General features: G+C 35.0%; 1 protein-coding gene and 1 non-coding gene across 4 annotated transcripts in view; one reads left to right on the forward strand and one right to left on the reverse strand.

The window, feature by feature from the left end:
* LOC142351059 (uncharacterized) overlaps positions 1-19,870 on the reverse strand; it is a 76,698-nt gene that overhangs the window by 32,465 nt on the left and 24,363 nt on the right. The window lies entirely within an intron of this gene.
* Trnam-cau (transfer RNA methionine (anticodon CAU)) lies at positions 16,339-16,410 on the forward strand. Its single transcript has one exon. It is a non-coding gene; the product is annotated as a tRNA-Met (tRNA).

Genomic DNA, 19,870 nt, shown 5'->3' on the forward strand with positions numbered 1-19,870 from the left:
GGAGAAAATTTCATCGCCGAAGCTACACGAAACGATCCACATAGCAAAAATTTACTACAAATAATAGAAGACAAAAACTGGGACTTACTCAAACACTTTAGCAGATACTGGCACTCCCTAAAACGAGATCTGAGCACAACACCAGCTGGTTGCATACTATATGACGGAAAAATGTATATTCCTACACAACTGCGTAAACTAATCATGAACTCCATCCACCGCAATCACCCAGGACAATCAGGAATGATGCACTTAGCAAACATGATATGGTTCCCAAGAATCCACAGAGAGATAGTAACCCTCACACAGAATTGCCAACCGTGCATCAAAATAGGTAAGAACCTAAAGCCAATAATACCAAAATCACATTTAGCAAACCTACCACCGCTATACGAACCAAACGAAGAAATCCAAATGGATTTTGCCGGCCCCATAATAGACGAACAAAATAATGATTCGTATATATTAGCATCGGTAGATAGATTCTCCAGATACCCACATGCAAAAGTATACCACAACTGCGACACTGACACAGCAATAAAATATTTAGAAAAATACATAAAATTTCACGGAATACCTAGAAATATAAGATGCGACCAAGCTCAAGCATTCAAGTCCAGACAGTTCGAAATTTTCTGTAACAATCACAATATTAAACTAATATTAGCTCCAGCTGGAGACCACAGAGCTAACGGAATGATAGAACGTCTAATACAAACAATAAAACGCCGACTCTCAGTCTTAAATAACGACCCCAAATGGTCAAAAATTAAACTTGCAGATAAAATCACAGAAATAATACAAGAAATAAAACTCATACCTAACACAACTACAAAAATCGCACCATTCACAGCTCATTTCGGCAGAAAACAAAACACACCAATATCAAACATCACATCCAGGACATCACCAAAAAATCTATCATACAATGAAATAACAAAATTCCATTTAGATAAACGAAGAGGACTAAAACAACCGATGTTGAAAGCCGACACAATATGGAATCTCGAGTCAGACTCTGAACCACATCTTGACATACAATTCCAACCAACAATAGAGGGAGATGACTCCTCGGACCAATCTACGCTTCAGAACATTAAAAAGAAAGCCATCAAACGTAAGAACACTTCTCCAATTAAGATTACACCTGACAAACTAATGATAACATTCGGTGATAAAACAACATCAATAACTAACACTCGGAAACAAATAGCACGAAAAACACTAGCACGCAAAGCACCTGAACCACGCGGCACACTAAAACCACTTTGGAACATAATACCAGATGGTACTATCACTAACTATTCACCATCAACAATAACTCTAGACACGAACACCAGAAAAAATACAGTAATCAGAAAAAATGACTTGGCAATCATAAACGAAACAAAACCAAGACTAATGCACTTCGTAGTATGCAAAACAGTACGAGAATATAATAGAAATCAGGAAAAAATAAAACAGTTTTTGTTAACAGAAAAGAAACAACTCAAACAGTCCAAGCAGAAAAACCAACTGGACATACAAGAAGAGCAAACCAACACAAACGAAGCCCACTTCTACTCGCAACCTGGACCATCCTACTCACAACCTGGACCATCCTACCATTTCGACAACCCGGACCAAACAACAGATTCCCATCTCAACGAAAAAGAAAACAACAGCCCCAAAAAAGAACAACAAAACCCAAAAGCGATTTTGACAGAAAATCAAAAGAAGCGGCTATAGCCCAATCAAAATTAAACAAGGCTAAGGAGCACCAGCGAAGAATTTCCAACTCTCCAAGAATCCAACTGGATACTTCAAAGTTAGAACAAAACAAATCAATAGAAGTCATTAACCTAATCTCGGACTCCTCACAGGGCAGCCCGATAAAGATATTTACCTCAGATGACCCAACAGCCTTCATGTCTACACCAGCGAGGAAAAAGTCCCAAGAACAAGTAAACAAAAAGATAGAAAAAATTATTCACCGCATCACCCATTCACCAAAGAAACAACAAAACAAGGACGAAAATCCAATCTCAATCATCCCAACTAGCCACACAGGACTATCCCAAGACATAACACCAATTACTCCTTCACACCAATCCACCCCTGTAGACACAATAACCAAAGCAAGGACAACAACTCAGAATACTGCAAGAACCAGCACGAATGATTTCCAATTGGTAAAAACCAACGCACCCACAACCACTATTTGCGAGAACAAAAACGATAACCAACTGGTACATATTACATGTTCAGCCGATACTAACGACGACACCAGATCCCAAAACAATCATCCGAAACAAAAACAGATCAAGAAAATAATCAAACACAACATTGAAGAACAACAACACATACCAGAGGAAAGAGAAAACATCAACGAACCCATTGATTTAATCCACATGGAGGAGGACAATGGCGAAAGCCTAACATCAAGCTCCATTTCATCCCTCAACACAGAGGATATCGCCGCCCTTGACAAACTCTTTGACTAGTCAGCCAAAGATCCGACGAAGGGGGAGTGTGGTGGAGGAATCCACAAATCGAAACCAAGTATATCAAGTATTAATATAAACACTCTTAAACTATATACATATTTATCTTATGGTATAATCTCCATCCGGAGAACAAACTCATTTGCTGTCATACGTTATTATCTAGATGTTAACACCTAACCAATTGGTGACAACTCATTGTACATAGAGTGATGATTGTGATTGACATTTTCTGTTAACTGTTAACCACACAATACAACTGGTATTGTGTCTTGACCAACAAGTGCGAAAGCACTCGATTGCAGATCTGCCTTAATGCGTTCAGAGATTAGTTATCAAAATTCAAGATTAATTCTTGCTCTTTTCACTGTTGAGCGATACACATATAACAATAATAATAATAATAATAATAATAATAATAATAATAATAATAATAATAATAATAATAATAATAATAATAATAATAATAATAATAATAATAATAATAATAATAATAATAATAATAATAATAATAATAATAATAATTGTGATACTGGAGCTTACAGTATCTAGAAACTTTGTAACCAAGTACTAAATTATTTACCTATAAACACTCTATGCATATGTTATTTAATTACTGTCTTTGTAAATATATAGCAATTGGTGTTAGTTGCTCTTTTGCAGTAACCTTTTCTGTTAAACATAGAAACGTGTTAATCACACATTAAGAAAGTGCAGACGATAAACTATAGCGATAGAAAACAGTCGCATCGTGGCCAATTGAGTATTATTGCACTACAGTGTTTTATTACTGTGATACTGGAGCTTACAGTATCTAGAAACTTTGTAACCAAGTACTAAATTATTTACCTATAAACACTCTATGCATATGTTATTTAATTACTGTATTTGTAAATATATACCAATTGGTGTTAGTTGCTCTTTTGCAGCAACCTGTTCTGTTAAACATAGAAACGTGTTAATCACACATTAAGAAAGTGCAGACGATAAACTATAGCGATAGAAAACAGTCGCATCGTGGCCAATTGAGTATTATTGCACTACAGTGTTTTATTACAATAAGAACAGATTATTCCTATGAGTCAGGAACTAGACAGATCATCCACATCTTCACCTTTACACAATACATCAGAAATAGATAACCAACTGGTTTGGTCAAACCCAGTTAGGAACACATTGAACCCACAAATCTCTAGACAACTCGCATTCTCAAACATCCTTCTTGACATGGCGCAATCAGCCAAAACTCCTTTAGGAGTAAACTCATTCTGGGAATCCGGCGCAACACCACCAATAGAATGGAGACAATGGTTCTCAACACTAAAAATGGCGATAATGGCACGCGACAGCATTGAAGTAGATAAGTTACTCAAATTGAAACCACAACCCACAGACTTTTTCTACCCCACACTACCAACATATGAAGAAGAATTTGAAGGAGAGACAGAAGATGAGGCAAGAAATAGAGAACAGAGGAACGAAAGAAGGAGAGTTGATTTTGAAAATGAATGCAAGACAATAGAGAGAAAAGGAGCAATGGTCGACAGAATACCGTGGGATGAAGCAGACACGAAAGTAAAAAGCTTGATATATCTATCACTTGGAGCGGAAGCGAGAAGAACATACCACCAGAAAAATCCACACACACAAATAGAAAAATGCACCACAAATGAACTCGCACATGAACTCAACATGACATTCACTATCCCAAGAAACACCACATTTGACAGATTTAAATTCTTCAAATCCATGCAACAATCACATGAATCACTCGAGACATACTATAGCAGAATAAGGGAAGCAGGAGCACTATGCAAATTTAAAGACTTAGAGGAAGACCTAGTAAAGGACCTCTTTATTTCAAACATGAACAACACATCAATACAAATGGACCTGTTATCAGAAGTAAGAACACCACAACAAGTACTCAACTTTGCAATCAATAGAGAAAGAGGTCAGGCAAACCAACAGGAAATTTTGCGAGCACACTCCAGCGGCACCAACTGGTCACAAGTATCCTACATTAGAAATAAACCAAGAACATCCTTCACCCAACGCCCACTACAACAACCAATATTACCAACCCCACCAACTGGTAAAATTGAACCCTGCTACAAATGTGGTCACCCATTTATAAAAAATCACTTAAACATGTGCCAAGCCCAAAATTTCACTTGCAAAATTTGTAAGAAGATCGGTCACTTTACAACAATGTGCAAAGCTCCAATGCCAGAACGAAGAAACACAACGTTCAGACAGGACTTCAGGAAAAATACACAACAACAACAATCAACACCACAAACGAGAAGAGTGAGACACGTGAAAGAACAAGACATTTGCGGGGAAGAACAAGAAACAGAAGAAGAAACTGTCGACCCAGAAGCTGCCTTATACATAAAGGAACTAATGGAAGACTGGTCGTCAGTCAACACAATAAGACCTGTGGAAGTGAAGAAAATAAACACCATATCAGTTAACAAAACAACTGGAGGCGAATGCTGGGTCAAAACAAAAGGAAAAAACACGGAAGTGGATTGGCTGGCAGATACTGGTTCACCCCGCTCATTTTTGGAATACACAAAGGCAAAAGAAATCACAAAACGAAACAAAGAAAGCAAAATAACAATGTTCGACGAGAAATCAAGATACAAATGTTTCAACAACCAGGATATAAAGATCCTAGGAGTATTACACATCACATTTAAATCGGGGGCATGGACAGCAAATGACTGTAGAATATTGTTGGTCAAACATCTACCACAACCAGTTATGGGGAGAGATATTCTTCAACAACTGGGAATAGTCCTCACGGCTACAAAACCAACTGTTAAGATAATTAACTTAGTATCAGACACAACGACAGAACAAAATATAATAAAATGGATATTCAAAAAGTACCCACATTTATGCACAAGACTAGGACGTTCAAAAAACCATGTGGCAAAATCAAATTTCAAAGAAAATTTTATACCAACACAACACAAAGGTAGAAGAGTACCACTTCACTTACTAGAAAGGGTAGAACAAGAACTAGAAAAACTAATTGAAGATAAACAAATCAAGAGATTGGAAAAATGTTCAGATGAATACTTTATAAGCTCCGTAGTAATCACTGTTAAAAAGGACAAAAGCGTCAAAATTGCACTCGACTCTAAGGAATTAAACGACGCAATACACAAAAACAAATACCAAATGCAAAGCATCGACCACTTAATAGACGCAGTTGCAAACTACATCTCTGAACGAAGCACAGAACAAGGAACATTTTACTTTTCGAAAATAGATTTGAAATATGCATACAGCCAAATACCATTAGATCCACAACTACAAAAACACTGCAATTTCAACATATTAGGAGGAAAAGCAAGACATACGCCAGTAGGTTTCTGAACAGATTAGAAGAAAGATATAGCACAAATGAACTCGAACTGTTAGCAATAGTTTGGGCATTAGAGCATTTTAAATACTACCTATATGGAAATAAATTCACTCTCCAAACAGACCATCAAGCACTATTGTCAGCACTCAAAAATAATCGAGGTAACAAGACATACCAAAGCAGATTATCAAGATGGGTAGACAGACTACTTCCTTTTAATTTTACAATAGAGCATATACCGGGGAAAAATATGGGCTTCGCAGATTACTTGAGTAGAAACCCATCCGGCGCACCATCATCAACTAACGAGGACGACGAAAAGTTTGTAATAAACCTAATAGAGGAAATGAAGCATGCAATTTTAAAACAAAGCATAAATTCATTTGGTTCAAATAAACCAACTGGTAATTCAAACCAATCAGAGAGCTCAATTCAAAATGAACGAAATGACGTCAACCATGCTAAAGAAAACACACACACAAAAGAAAACGCTTTTTGCCATAGTAATTCTAAAAGTAAGTCGCTTCTTTCTCACTCTCTGTTAACAAGATTCAAACCAAAATTAATCGCAATTACAACTCGCGCTCGTCCAAAATTAAACACATTCGAAATTCCAATAAACAAACGATTCCGTGGCCCAAACAAAATTAAAACTCCAATGGAGATACAAATTCCTAACAAAAACGTGCGTGACAATAGCACACAAACCGATATCGATTCTAATAAAGGCAAAGGCCTACTTCCCCTCATCCCTGATAAACACGAAGAATTATTTAAAGCTATAGATGACAAACCAACACCCGATTATAGATTTAATCTCATGAAAGTATTTAACGAGGAATTTATAGCAGAAAACTCAAAAAAGGACCTAGGTCCAATTATCGACCTCGTAGAAAAACAAGATTGGCTTTCACTGAAGAAAACAAATCCCATATTTTACAAAATTCAACGCGACCTTTCCGTTACACCATCGGGTTGCCTTTTATATGACAACCGTCTAGTTATTCCAGCCAAATTACGACCGATGGTCCTACAAACAGTTCACAGCAAACACCCAAGACAAGCGGGCATGTTGGCCCTTGCGAAATTAATATGGTATCCACACATTCATAGCGAGATCGTCGCACAGGCACAAAGCTGCAAACATTGCATTGAAAAAGGTAAAAATTTAAAACCAATAATTGCAAGAACCAATTTAGGCTCACTACCAACACTAGCAGAACCCAATGAAGAAATACAAATGGACTTTGCAGGTCCAATTCCATTTAAAAATAACACACAAAATAACTATATTTTAGTAACAGTAGATAGACTATCGAGATACCCACATGCAGAAATATTCAACAATTGTGACACAAACACAGCCATAGAATATCTCGAAAGCTACTGTAAAGTGCATGGAATTCCACGATCAATTAGATGTGACCAAGCACAAGCATTTAAAGCAAAAGAATTCGACATATTTTGCAAAAATAAAAACATAAAACTTATACTAGCACCAGCTGGTGACCATAGGGGCACAGGTATGGTAGAAAGATTAATCCAAACAATAAAAAGAAGATTAGCGGTATTAGATATAGACCCAAACTGGTCTAACACAACACTAACCAACAGGTTAGCGAATATCATAGAAAACATCAGATTAATACCCAACACTACAACAAAACTATCACCGTTTGAAGCCCACTTCGGAAGAAAACCAAACACTGAAATATCGAACATCACAACAAAAGCATCACACAAAAACCTCTCTTACAAAAACCCAACAAACTACTGTTTAGACAAGAAAGTGCTAAAGCAGAATGCCCTCACCATGGAGGAGATCTGGCGACGAGACGGTGATTCGGAACAAGAACTCGACATCAGATACCGAAGTGACAATGATAACGAAGAGACTCAACCGCCTACACCCACAAACCTAACACCAACAGGCAGTCAGCAACTGGTAGAAGTAACTTCAAGCGACGACTCAGAAAATGTACCACTAGCATCAACCTCCAGAACAACAAAGTCACCACGTAAGATATATCCATCTGAAATTCACTTCACGATAGGTGATAAAACTACAAAATACATAAAAACACGAAAAAACGTCGCACGAAAATCACCGGCAAGAAAAACAAAAGAACCTCGTAATACACTGGCACCACAATGGAACATAATAGAGGACGGCACCATCACTAATTACTCACCACATACAATAACCATAGACACACCACTTAGAAAAAACACCGTAATAAAAAAAAATCATCTTGCGATAGTAAACGAACAAAAACCTATCAGAGAAACAATAGAGGAACAACAAAAACCAAGACTAATACATATGGTAGCATGTAAGACAGTTGGTGAATACAAAAGAAACCAAGAAAAAATTAAGAAGTTTTGTTTAGAAGAAGCAAAACAACAGAAAGTAACCAAGATGACCCAACCAACTGGTGAACACAGAATCCAACAAACAAATCCCAGGAACACACGTCAAAGAGCAGAACCAACCAACTGGAGCCCAGCAAAAGTTCGTCAAGTAGCAAGCCAAAATCAGCGTAAACAGCAACAAAAGAATAAAAGCCCGACAACAACCAAGAAACAGAATCGACCAAAACAGGGCGATTCCAAAAAACGACCGCGATCCCCAAAAGTCAACCCAGGAGAAACATTCAAGCAACGTTCGAAAATGATGGCATTACAAAGCACACAAGAACACGAACAAAACAGATCATTTATACAAGTAGACACGAATGCACTACAACAATCACCAAGTACAATCACTTACCAATTCGTAGAAAACGAATCACCCCAAACTATATTCGCATCAAGCGACCCGAAAGAATTTATGATCACATCGCCGAACAGCCCACCAGTACACTTCGATAGAAACATTGATATCAACGAAGTAACCAACAACCACGACTTCAAATCAACTAAATCAACTCCAAAAATCGATAAAACAGTCGAAAAAATACAGAGATTAAATGACAATACAGCAAACTTCAACAACCCAAAAGTGACATTCCTCGACACAGAGAACAAAACTAACGAACAACACGAAATCACAACCATCCTACAAAAAGAACAAGCCAGATTAGAAAGAGATCAAGCGAACATTATCTCAATACTGCCTGCACCACAAGAATTAGTCAACACAGAGACTAACAACAAGGACACGAGGAAAGAATTTCCACTACCAACTGGCAAGGAAATACAACGGGAAAATAATAACAACAACTCAGACCAATTGGTATCAGAAAACAACGATAATACAAAAGATGCAAGCCCGGAAGAACAAGCAATTGAAAAGACCGAGCCCACATCACAAAAGTCGTACAATAGTAGCACGACCTCACAGGAATACTGTACACCTCCACTATCCCCAACAAGCGAAATATCTGACATAAACTCAGCTGACATAGAGGCACTGAATGAAACATTGTGAAACACTGTTTCATTCCAGAGAAGGGGAAGTGTGATACTGGAGCTTACAGTATCTAGAAACTTTGAAACCAAGTACTAAATTATTTAGCTATAAACACTCTATGCATAGGTTATTTAATTACTGTCTTTGTAAATACATATCAATTGGTGTTAGTTGCTCTTTTGCAGCAACCTGTTCTGTTAAACATAGAAACGTGTTAATCACACATTAAGAAAGTGCAGACGATAAACTATAGCGATAGAAAACAGTCGCATCGTGGCCAATTGAGTTTTATTGCACTACAGTGTTTTATTACAATAAGAACAGATTATTCCTATGAGTCAGGAACTAGACAGATCATCCACATCTTCACCTTTACACAATACATCAGAAATAGATAACCAACTGGTTTGGTCAAACCCAGTTAGGAACACATTGAACCCACAAATCTCTAGACAACTCGCATTCTCAAACATCCTTCTTGACAATTACAATAAGAACAGATTATTCCTATGAGTCAGGAACTAGACAGATCATCCACATCTTCACCTTTACACAATACATCAGAAATAGATAACCAACTGGTTTGGTCAAACCCAGTTAGGAACACATTGAACCCACAAATCTCTAGACAACTCGCATTCTCAAACATCCTTCTTGACATGGCGCAGTCCGCCAAAACTCCTTTAGGAGTAAACCCATTCTGGGAATCCGGCGCAACACCACCAATAGAATGGAGACAATGGTTCTCAACACTAAAAATGGCGATAATGGCACGCGACAGCATTGAAGTAGATAAGTTACTCAAATTGAAACCACAACCCACAGACTTATTCTACCCCACACTACCAACATATGAAGAAGAATTTGAAGGAGAGACAGAAGATGAGGCAAGAAATAGAGAACAGAGGAACGAAAGAAGGAGAGTTGATTTTGAAAATGAATGCAAGACAATAGAGAGAAAAGGAGCAATGGTCGACAGAATACCGTGGGATGAAGCAGACACGAAAGTAAAAAGCTTGATATATCTATCACTTGGAGCGGAAGCGAGAAGAACATACCACCAGAAAAATCCACACACACAAATAGAAAAATGCACCACAAATGAACTCGCACATGAACTCAACATGACATTCACTATCCCAAGAAACACCACATTTGACAGATTTAAATTCTTCAAATCCATGCAACAAACATACTATAGCAGAATAAGGGAAGCAGGAGCACTATGCAAATTTAAAGACTTAGAGGAAGACCTAGTAAAGGACCTCTTTATTTCAAACATGAACAACACATCAATACAAATGGACCTGTTATCAGAAGTAAGAACACCACAACAAGTACTCAACTTTGCAATCAATAGAGAAAGAGGTCAGGCAAACCAACAGGAAATTTTGCGAGCAAACTCCAGCAGCACCAACTGGTCACAAGTATCCTACATTAGAAATAAACCAAGAACATCCTTCACCCAACGCCCACTACAACAACCAATATTACCAACCCCACCAACTGGTAAAATTGAACCCTGCTACAAATGTGGTCACCCATTTATAAAAAATCACTTAAACATGTGCAAAGCCCAAAATTTCACTTGCAAAATTTGTAAGAAGATCGGTCACTTTACAACAATGTGCAAAGCTCCAATGCCAGAACGAAGAAACACAACGTTCAGACAGGACTTCAGGAAAAATACACAACAACAACAATCAACACCACAAACGAGAAGAGTGAGACACGTGAAAGAACAAAACATTTGCGAGGAAGAACAAGAAACAGAAGAAGAAACTGTCGACCCAGAAGCTGCCTTATACATAAAGGAACTAATGGAAGACTGGTCGTCAGTCAACACAATAAGACCTGTGGAAGTGAAGAAAATAAACACCATATCAGTTAACAAAACAACTGGAGGCGAATGCTGGGTCAAAACAAAAGGAAAAAACACGGAAGTGGATTGGCTGGCAGATACTGGTTCACCCCGCTCATTTTTGGAATACACAAAGGCAAAAGAAATCACAAAACGAAACAAAGAAAGCAAAATAACAATGTTCGACGAGAAATCAAGATACAAATGTTTCAACAACCAGGATATAAAGATCCTAGGAGTACTACACATCACACTTAAATCGGGGGCATGGACAGCAAATAACTGTAGAATATTGTTGGTCAAACATCTACCACAACCAGTTATGGGGAGAGATATTCTTCAACAACTGGGAATAGTCCTCACGGCTACAAAACCAACTGGTAAGATAATTAACTTAGTATCAGACACAACGACAGAACAAAATATAATAAAATGGATATTCAAAAAGTACCAACATTTATGCACAAGACTAGGACGTTCAAAAAACTATGTGGCAAAATCGAATTTCAAAGAAAATTTTATACCAACACAACACAAAGATAGGAGAGTACCACTTCACTCACTAGAAAGGGTAGAACAAGAACTAGAAAAACTAATTGAAGATAAACAAATCAAGAGATTGGAAAAATGTTCAGATGAATACTTTATAAGCTCCGTAGTAATCACTGTTAAAAAGGACAAAAGCGTCAAAATTGCACTCGACTCTAAGGAATTAAACGACGCAATACACAAAAACAAATACCAAATGCAAAGCATCGACCACTTAATAGACGCAGTTGCAAACTACATCTCTGAACGAAGCACAGAACAAGGAACATTTTACTTTTCGAAAATAGATTTGAAATATGCATACAGCCAAATACCATTAGATCCACAACTACAAAAACACTGCAATTTCAACATATTAGGAGGAAAAGCAACAGGCACATACAGATTCCTAAGTGGATTCTACGGATTAACAGATATGCCAGCAACATTCCAAAAAAACTATTGACGTAACACTTAAAAATTGTCATAATAAATTTGCCTTCCTAGATGACATACTAGTAATAACAAAAGGACAATTGACAGATCACGAGAAAGAACTTGACAAAATATTACACCAATTGGACAAAGAAAACCTAGCAATAAAATTACAAAAATGTGAATTTGCACAGAAACAAATAACTTGGTTAGGCTATGAAATAACACCAACTGGTATAACGCCTACAAAAAAGAAGTGCGAATCAATCAACCAATTGGAAACACCAAAAACATTAAAACAACTCAGATCATTCATGGGATGCATACATCACCTAATAAAATTTACACCAAGACTAGCAGAATTATCTGAACCACTAAGACCACTGTTATCGAAGAACAATACAAAAGCACAAAACAAACTAGACTGGAAGGATGAACACACAGAAGCATTCGAAAACATCAAAAAACAAATAATAAACATTACAGAAAATAAACACTTTGACATAACCAAAGACACAAGAATAAAAAGCGACGCAAGCAAAAAAGGCCTAGGCGCATGCCTGGAACAAAGACACGGCCAAATTTGGAAATCAGTTGCATACGCCAGTAGGTTTCTGAACAGATTAGAAGAAAGATATAGCACAAATGAACTCGAACTAGTAGTAATATAGTGAGCTACACTCCCCGGGAGGGGTGAGGTCCCCCATGTATTAAGATAGGGTATAGCGTATTTTTCGGGATTTGGGTCCTCCCTAACGTATTAAGATAGGGAATGAATTAGCATGTATTAAGATTAGGTATAGCGGCGTTAATGTATTAAGATATGGTATAGCCGCCATGTATTAAGATTAGTTATAGCCGGCGACATGTATTAAGATTATGCGCCGACATGTATTAAGATTAGTAATAGCCGCCGACATGTATTGAGATTAGTAATAGCCGCCGACATGTATTGAGATTAGTTATAGCCGCCGACATGTATTAAGATTAGTTATAGCCGCCAACATGTATTAAGATTAGTTAAAGCCGCCGACATGTATTAAGATTAGTTATAGCCGCCGACATGTATTAAGATTAGTTATAGCCGCTGACATGTATTAAGATTAGTTACAGCCGCCGCAATGTATTAAGATTAGTTATAGCCGCCAACATGTATTTAGATTAGTTATGGCCGTCGACATGTATTAAGATTAGTTATAGCCGTCGACATGTATTAAGATAGGGTATAGGCTCCATGTATTAAGATTAGTTATAGCTGTCGACATGTATTAAGGTTAGGTATAAGATCTAGGGTATTTTTTGCAGATTTTCTGCAGTTTTTGCAGAACTTATACAACTTTTGCAGAATTTCGGCAAAATTTTGCCTCCTTTTTTGCATTTCAAGCTAGGATTTGATCAAATACTTGATTCTGATTGGTTGAAAATACCAGTTTAAAAAATCACATGAGATGAAACAAGGCAAAGACACAGATTTCAACGTTAGCAAAAATACAATAAAAAAATAAATAAAAGTGATCAACAGGTTAAAAGTTGACTAGTACTATACAACTTTTGTCAGAGTGAACAGTTTGCTAAGTGATGCAAGTTTTTAGCATTAAAATACAATAAAAAGCTCAAAATTAAGCAAAAATGATGTCAAATAGCATAAAATCTGCTAAATCGAATCAAACTTTACAAAATTTTTACTGAAAACTGAACTTAAAAAATCACAATTTATCCTAAATGTTTTAAGATTAGGTATAGCCTACATGTATTAAGATTATTTATAGTCTACATGTATTAAGAATACGTATAGCCTACATGTATTAAGATTAGGTATAGCCTACATGTTTTAAGATTATTTATAGTCTACATGTGTTAAGAATAGGTATAGTCTACATGTATTAAGATTAGGTTTAGTCTACATGTATTAACATTAAGTATAGTCTACACGTATTAAGGATAGGTATATTCTACACGTATTAAGATTAAGTATAGACTACATGTATTAAGATTAGGTATAGCCTACATGTTTTAATATTAGGTATAGTCTACATGTATTAAGATAGGGCATAGACTCCACGCATTAAGATTCGGCTCCATGTATTAAGATTAGGAATAGAATCTCCATGTATTAAGATTAGGAATAGAATCTCCAGAATTTTTGCAATTTTTGCACAATTTTTTGCAGAATTTTTGCACAATTTTTGCACAATTTTTTGCAAAATTTTTCCGTTTTGTTTAAAATTACGTCATAGTAGCTGCTCGAGGTCAATAAATTGGCTGGTAATGATCGGCGCTTACTGGCTTAGCTTATTAGGATCTGCACCATCAGGGGGCTTTGCAGGGTATTTTGCAGAACTTTTGCAGTTTTTGCATAATTTTTGCAGAATTCTTGCAAAATTTTGCCTCCTTTTTGCTTTTCAAGCCAAGTCTGGATCAAATCCTTAATTCTGATTGGTTGAAAATACCAGTTTAAAAAATCACATGAGATGAAACAAGGCAAAGACACAGATTTCAACGTTAGCAAAAATACAATAAAAAAATAAATAAAAGTGATCAACAGGTTAAAAGTTGACTAGTACTATACAACTTTTGTCAGAGTGAACAGTTTGCTAAGTGGTGCAAGTTTTTAGCATTAAAATACAATAAAAAGCTCAAAATTAAGCAAAAATGATGTCAAATAGCTTAAAATCTGCTAAATCGAGACAAACTTTACAAAATTTTTACTGAAAACTGAATTTAAAAAATCACAAATTATCCCAAATGTTTTAAGATTAGGTATAGCCTACATGTATTAAGATTATTTATAGTCTACATGTATTAAGATTAGGTATAGCCTACATGTATTAAGATTAGGTATAGTCTACATGTAATAAGATTAGGTATAGTCTACATGTAATAAGATTAGGTATAGCCTACATGTATTAAGATTATTTATAGTTTACATGTGTTAAGATTAGGTATAGTCTACATGTATTAACATTAGGTTTAGTTTACATGTATTAAGATTAGGTATAGTCTACATGTATTAACATTAGGTATAGTCTACACGTATTAAGGATAGGTATATTCTACACGTATTAAGATTAAGTATAGACTACATGTATTAAGATTAAGTATCGACTACATGTATTAAGATTAGTTATAGCCTACATGTATTAAGATTAGGTATAGTCTACATGTATTAAGATTAGGTATAGCCTACATGTATTAAGATTAGGTATAGTCTACATGTAATAAGATTAGGTATAGTCTACATGTATTAAGATTAGGTATAGCCTACATGTATTAAGATTATTTATAGTCTACATGTGTTAAGATTAGGTATAGTCTACATGTATTAAGATTAGGTTTAGTCTACATGTATTAACATTAGGTATAGTCTACATGTATTAACATTAGGTATAGTCTACACGTATTAAGGATAGGTATATTCTACACGTATTAAGATTAAGTATAGACTACATGTATTAAGATTAGGTATAGCCTACATGTTTTAATATTAGGTATAGTCTACATGTATTAAGATAGGGCATAGGCTCCATGTATTAAGATTAGACTCCATGTATTAAGATTAGGAATAGAATCTCCATGTATTAAGATTAGTAATAGAATCTCCAGAATTTTTGCAATTTTTGCACACTTTTTTTGCAGAATTTTTGCACAATTTTTGCACAATTTTTTGCAAAATTTTTCTGTTTTGTTTAAAATTACGTCATAGTAGCTGCTCGAGGTCAATAAATTGGCTGGTAATGATCGGCGGTTACTGGCTTAGCTTATTAGGATCTGCACCATCAGGTGGTTTTGCAGGGTATTTTTGCAAAACTTTTGCAGTTTTGCATAATTTTTGCAGAATTCTTGCAAAATTTTGCCTCCTTTTTGCTTTTCAAGCCAAGTCTGGATCAAATCCTTAATTCTGATTGGTTGAAAATACCAGTTTAAAAATCACATGAGATGAAACAAGGCAAAGACACAGATTTGAACGTTAGCAAAAATACAATAAAAAAATAAATAAAAGTGATCAACAGGTTAAAAGTTGACTAGTACTATACAACTTTTGTCAGAGTGAACAGTTTGCTAAGTGGTGCAAGTTTTTAGCATTAAAATACAATAAAAAGCTCAAAATTAAGCAAAAATGATGTCAAATAGCATAAAAACTGCTAAATCGAATCAAACTTTACAAAATTTTTACAAACTGAAGTCAAGATTTCACAATTTAACCTAGATCTTTTAAGATGACCTATAGCCGACATAAAATAGCAAGATGGCGCAGTGGTAGCGTACTGGGCTCATAACCCAGAGGTCGGTAGATCGAAACTACCTCTTGCTAACCTGACATTGTCACAGTACTAGACGCTCATATTCGCTCGTAATCGCTCGTAACTTGAAAAACGTCAAATAATAGAAAAGCAGATGAACTAGAAATTAAAAAATAACGGACAGTATAAACTAAGCACATTAAAATACATACTCAATCTAGAATTTACATTGAAAAAGTATCAATAATTTGAAAACTGAGGCACAATTTTCCCAGTGGGTTAATAAAGTCGATAAAAAGAACAACTTGCGTAGCTGAGTAATAGTCACAATTGTTAAAAAAATAATATCGACTTTATTAGTCAGCATGCTGTTTATTCTGTTTTTCCACTCAAAATACATCGAATCAGGAGAACTACTAACCGCACTCAATATAAAGCAAGTTTTAAAATGTGCTTAGTCGATTAGCTGGTTAGAATCTATGCTAAATATTTAGAAAAAGCATATTTTTTAATCAATTTTAGGTATTTTTTGTCATAGAGTGCTCTTTTCTATATGTTCTAGACTAAGTTAAATACTTAATTTTGATTGGTTGAAAATACTGACTTTCATAAAACAAATGAACTAATCCAGTACAAAAATAGAGAGATTATAATATGAGCAAAATACCATATTAAAACCACAGAATACAGATCAACAAATTATAAGTTGACTAGCACAGTATAAATCTCGTCAAAGTGAACAGTTTGTTATGTGATGCAGATTTTCCTAACTAATATACAATGACAAAGTTCGAAATCACGCAAAATTGATATCAAATGGCATAAACGCTACTAAATTGAAGCAAACTTGAAAATTTTTAATTCTTTCCGAAAACAAATACATAATGAAAATTTTTTTTCACCCATCAAAATTAACCAATTTTGTTACGAATTAAAGGTGATCAGAAAGACAGTTGAAAGACTAGTACACACAATTTCTTTTCAACAAAATGAGTTGATTCGAAACAAATTTTGTGAAAAAATGTGACTCTCCACGAGAATTTCTCAAAACAGGCAATGAAAGCAAAGGACTTTGCGCGCCCATCAATCATTCGTCTACGTGATACAGCTGAGCTAAAAATTTAACAGAATAAATAGAAAACTCATACAATAACCGTTGCGTATGGCCTAAAATTTTTCTGTTCGACGCAAAATTTCTAAAATTTATAATCTGTTTTCCAAAATATCTCAGGAAAGTTAAAAAGCAATAGGAACTTGCCTACCAAATTCAACAAATTTTTCTTGAGATTAGACTGTCAACATAAAGATAGAAGAACATTGCAAAATTATGTCATTTCAAATAAAAACGTCTGGTAGTATTTTGGATACAGAGCAATGATAATGACAATTTTGTCTGCTTGCTACAGTGTTTAATCTGTTATAGAGATAAGAAATGTCTTAGACAACTAAATTTTTATCGATTGATTACCAGCTCAGGAACAAAAACCTAATGTCAATTTTTCAAAAGATGTTTTAAGTAGGACAATTTTACCTATCCAGAATGAACAATCCTCCAAATTGATACTGTTTTCCAGCTAAAAACGAGTAAAATTGTTGAAAATTAGCTTTCTCTTTGTTCAAGCTAGCCGAACAACCAAATCATTGAAATGAAATTTACGTACGTATGTCATACTGTTACAATAAGTCAGGAAAAAATATTCCTACAAAGGAGGATTTCGAATCATTTAAATTATCTTCAGCAGAGTCCTAACATTTTTTTGATGTAATTTTTCTCTCATTGATTGCTGCCAATAGTCTTGCTGAAGCAATTATTTAACATTGATTCACACTAAAAACGCTTAAAGTCACTTGTTTTCAATGTTAGATGGCAAAAGACTTAGAGCAGAAATTTTACAAAATCAGTTAACAAGATAATTTAGGAATGAAAAATAACAATAATTTTACTTTACAAATGCAACCAATCGACTATATGAAAGTCATTTTCTTACAGAAATTACTCACTAGCAGTGCTCAAAGCTGTTAACACCTAAAGTTTCGTAGTATAAAAAATTGTTATTGAAAAATATATAATAATTAGATGTCAATAGAAATCAAGTACAATTATTGAAAACAAAATTTTGCTAAATTTAGAATGCATCAGAAAGTCAACTGCAAATATTTTGTTTTAATGTTTTGAAAAAATTTAGTTTGTCTTTGAAATGTCAAAAAAGTCTACCATAATCAGCGACTACTCATCGTCTAGAAAGATTGCAAGGGTCGTCAATAGAGGAAAGCACTAATAACCTTATGTGTTTTTATCCAGTTCTTGTGATCCATATAGTTTAAAAGCCAACGTCTCCAATATCAAAAGATAGTGCCATTCAAATTTCTCAGACTCATGAAATTTTGTAGGTTGTTCCGTCTGTTCGTTATCCGAACACTTTCTTCCACTGATCCATTATCCTTCCTCGGAAGTTGCTGAACAGGAAAGAATTTGGGACAATTTTCCAAACACATTCCTATATGCGTATTGTTCTTTGATGTCTAATGCTCAGAAAGACGAATTTTTACACTTCTTCGTAAAAAATTGAGAATATTCGAGAAAAGATAAAGTCTCACTAATCAAGGGTTTTATTGTTAATCATGTTACATTTAGCAATCAAAATTTGAACTTGTCAAGTATCCAGTCCAGAGCCGCAAAACAGCCTTCTCCAGACAGTTAGCAATGCTGGCGGAACAAAGCGAATTGAGTGTCGATACTTGCACCACGTGGTCATTTAACGATCTGGAAAACTTCGATCCAGCTCAATATTATGGTTCGACTGATATGTCGACAACACCGTCGATGACAACCCCCTCCATAGAGGACGGAACAGCTCACAACCCCATTGTGCTGACTGATGAGGCTGCGATAACTCCCATCAGTGTTCGACCTACAAAACTGCCAGCAATCGGTGAAAGAGTCCGTCCATTTGGCAATGAAATTCAAAACTCGTCAGAATATGTTGTGAGAACTCTTTTTGAATAAATTTGATATTGTATATTTTATACTTGAATTCTTTTAAAATTTTTTGTGATGTATTTATACTTTCGTTTTAATTCATTTCTTTGTAAGTTGAACTATTTGTTTACTCCAAACACTATGCAGGCTATTTTCAAGCAAAAACACAGCAACTTTTGTCAAAATTTTATAATTACTTTGATAAGAATTCTGCTTCTTAACAAGAAAGTCGATTTAAAAATTGATTTTTAATAAAATAACTGAATTTTTTTTTGATTTTTAAAAAAATCTTTTGTTTGAAAATTGATATTTAATAAAACAAAACAAGTTCGAAGTTGTCATTTTGAAATGTGAAGAAAATTTCTTTTTTTGCGCAAAATCATACCGTAAAATGAAGAAAAATGAATATTTTTTGCGTCTTTAAATGACACATTTTGAACATTTTTTCGACATTTAAGAAATTTTTTATATCTCAAAATTTGATATTTAAGAGAAATTGTTAGAAAGATTTTCGATTTTTAAGAGAAAACGTTGAAATTTTTTTGATTTTT

Source organism: Convolutriloba macropyga, chromosome 12 (assembly GCF_964194025.1).
Source record: "Convolutriloba macropyga chromosome 12, txConMacr16.3, whole genome shotgun sequence".
Taxonomy (NCBI): Eukaryota; Metazoa; Xenacoelomorpha; order Acoela; family Convolutidae; genus Convolutriloba; species Convolutriloba macropyga.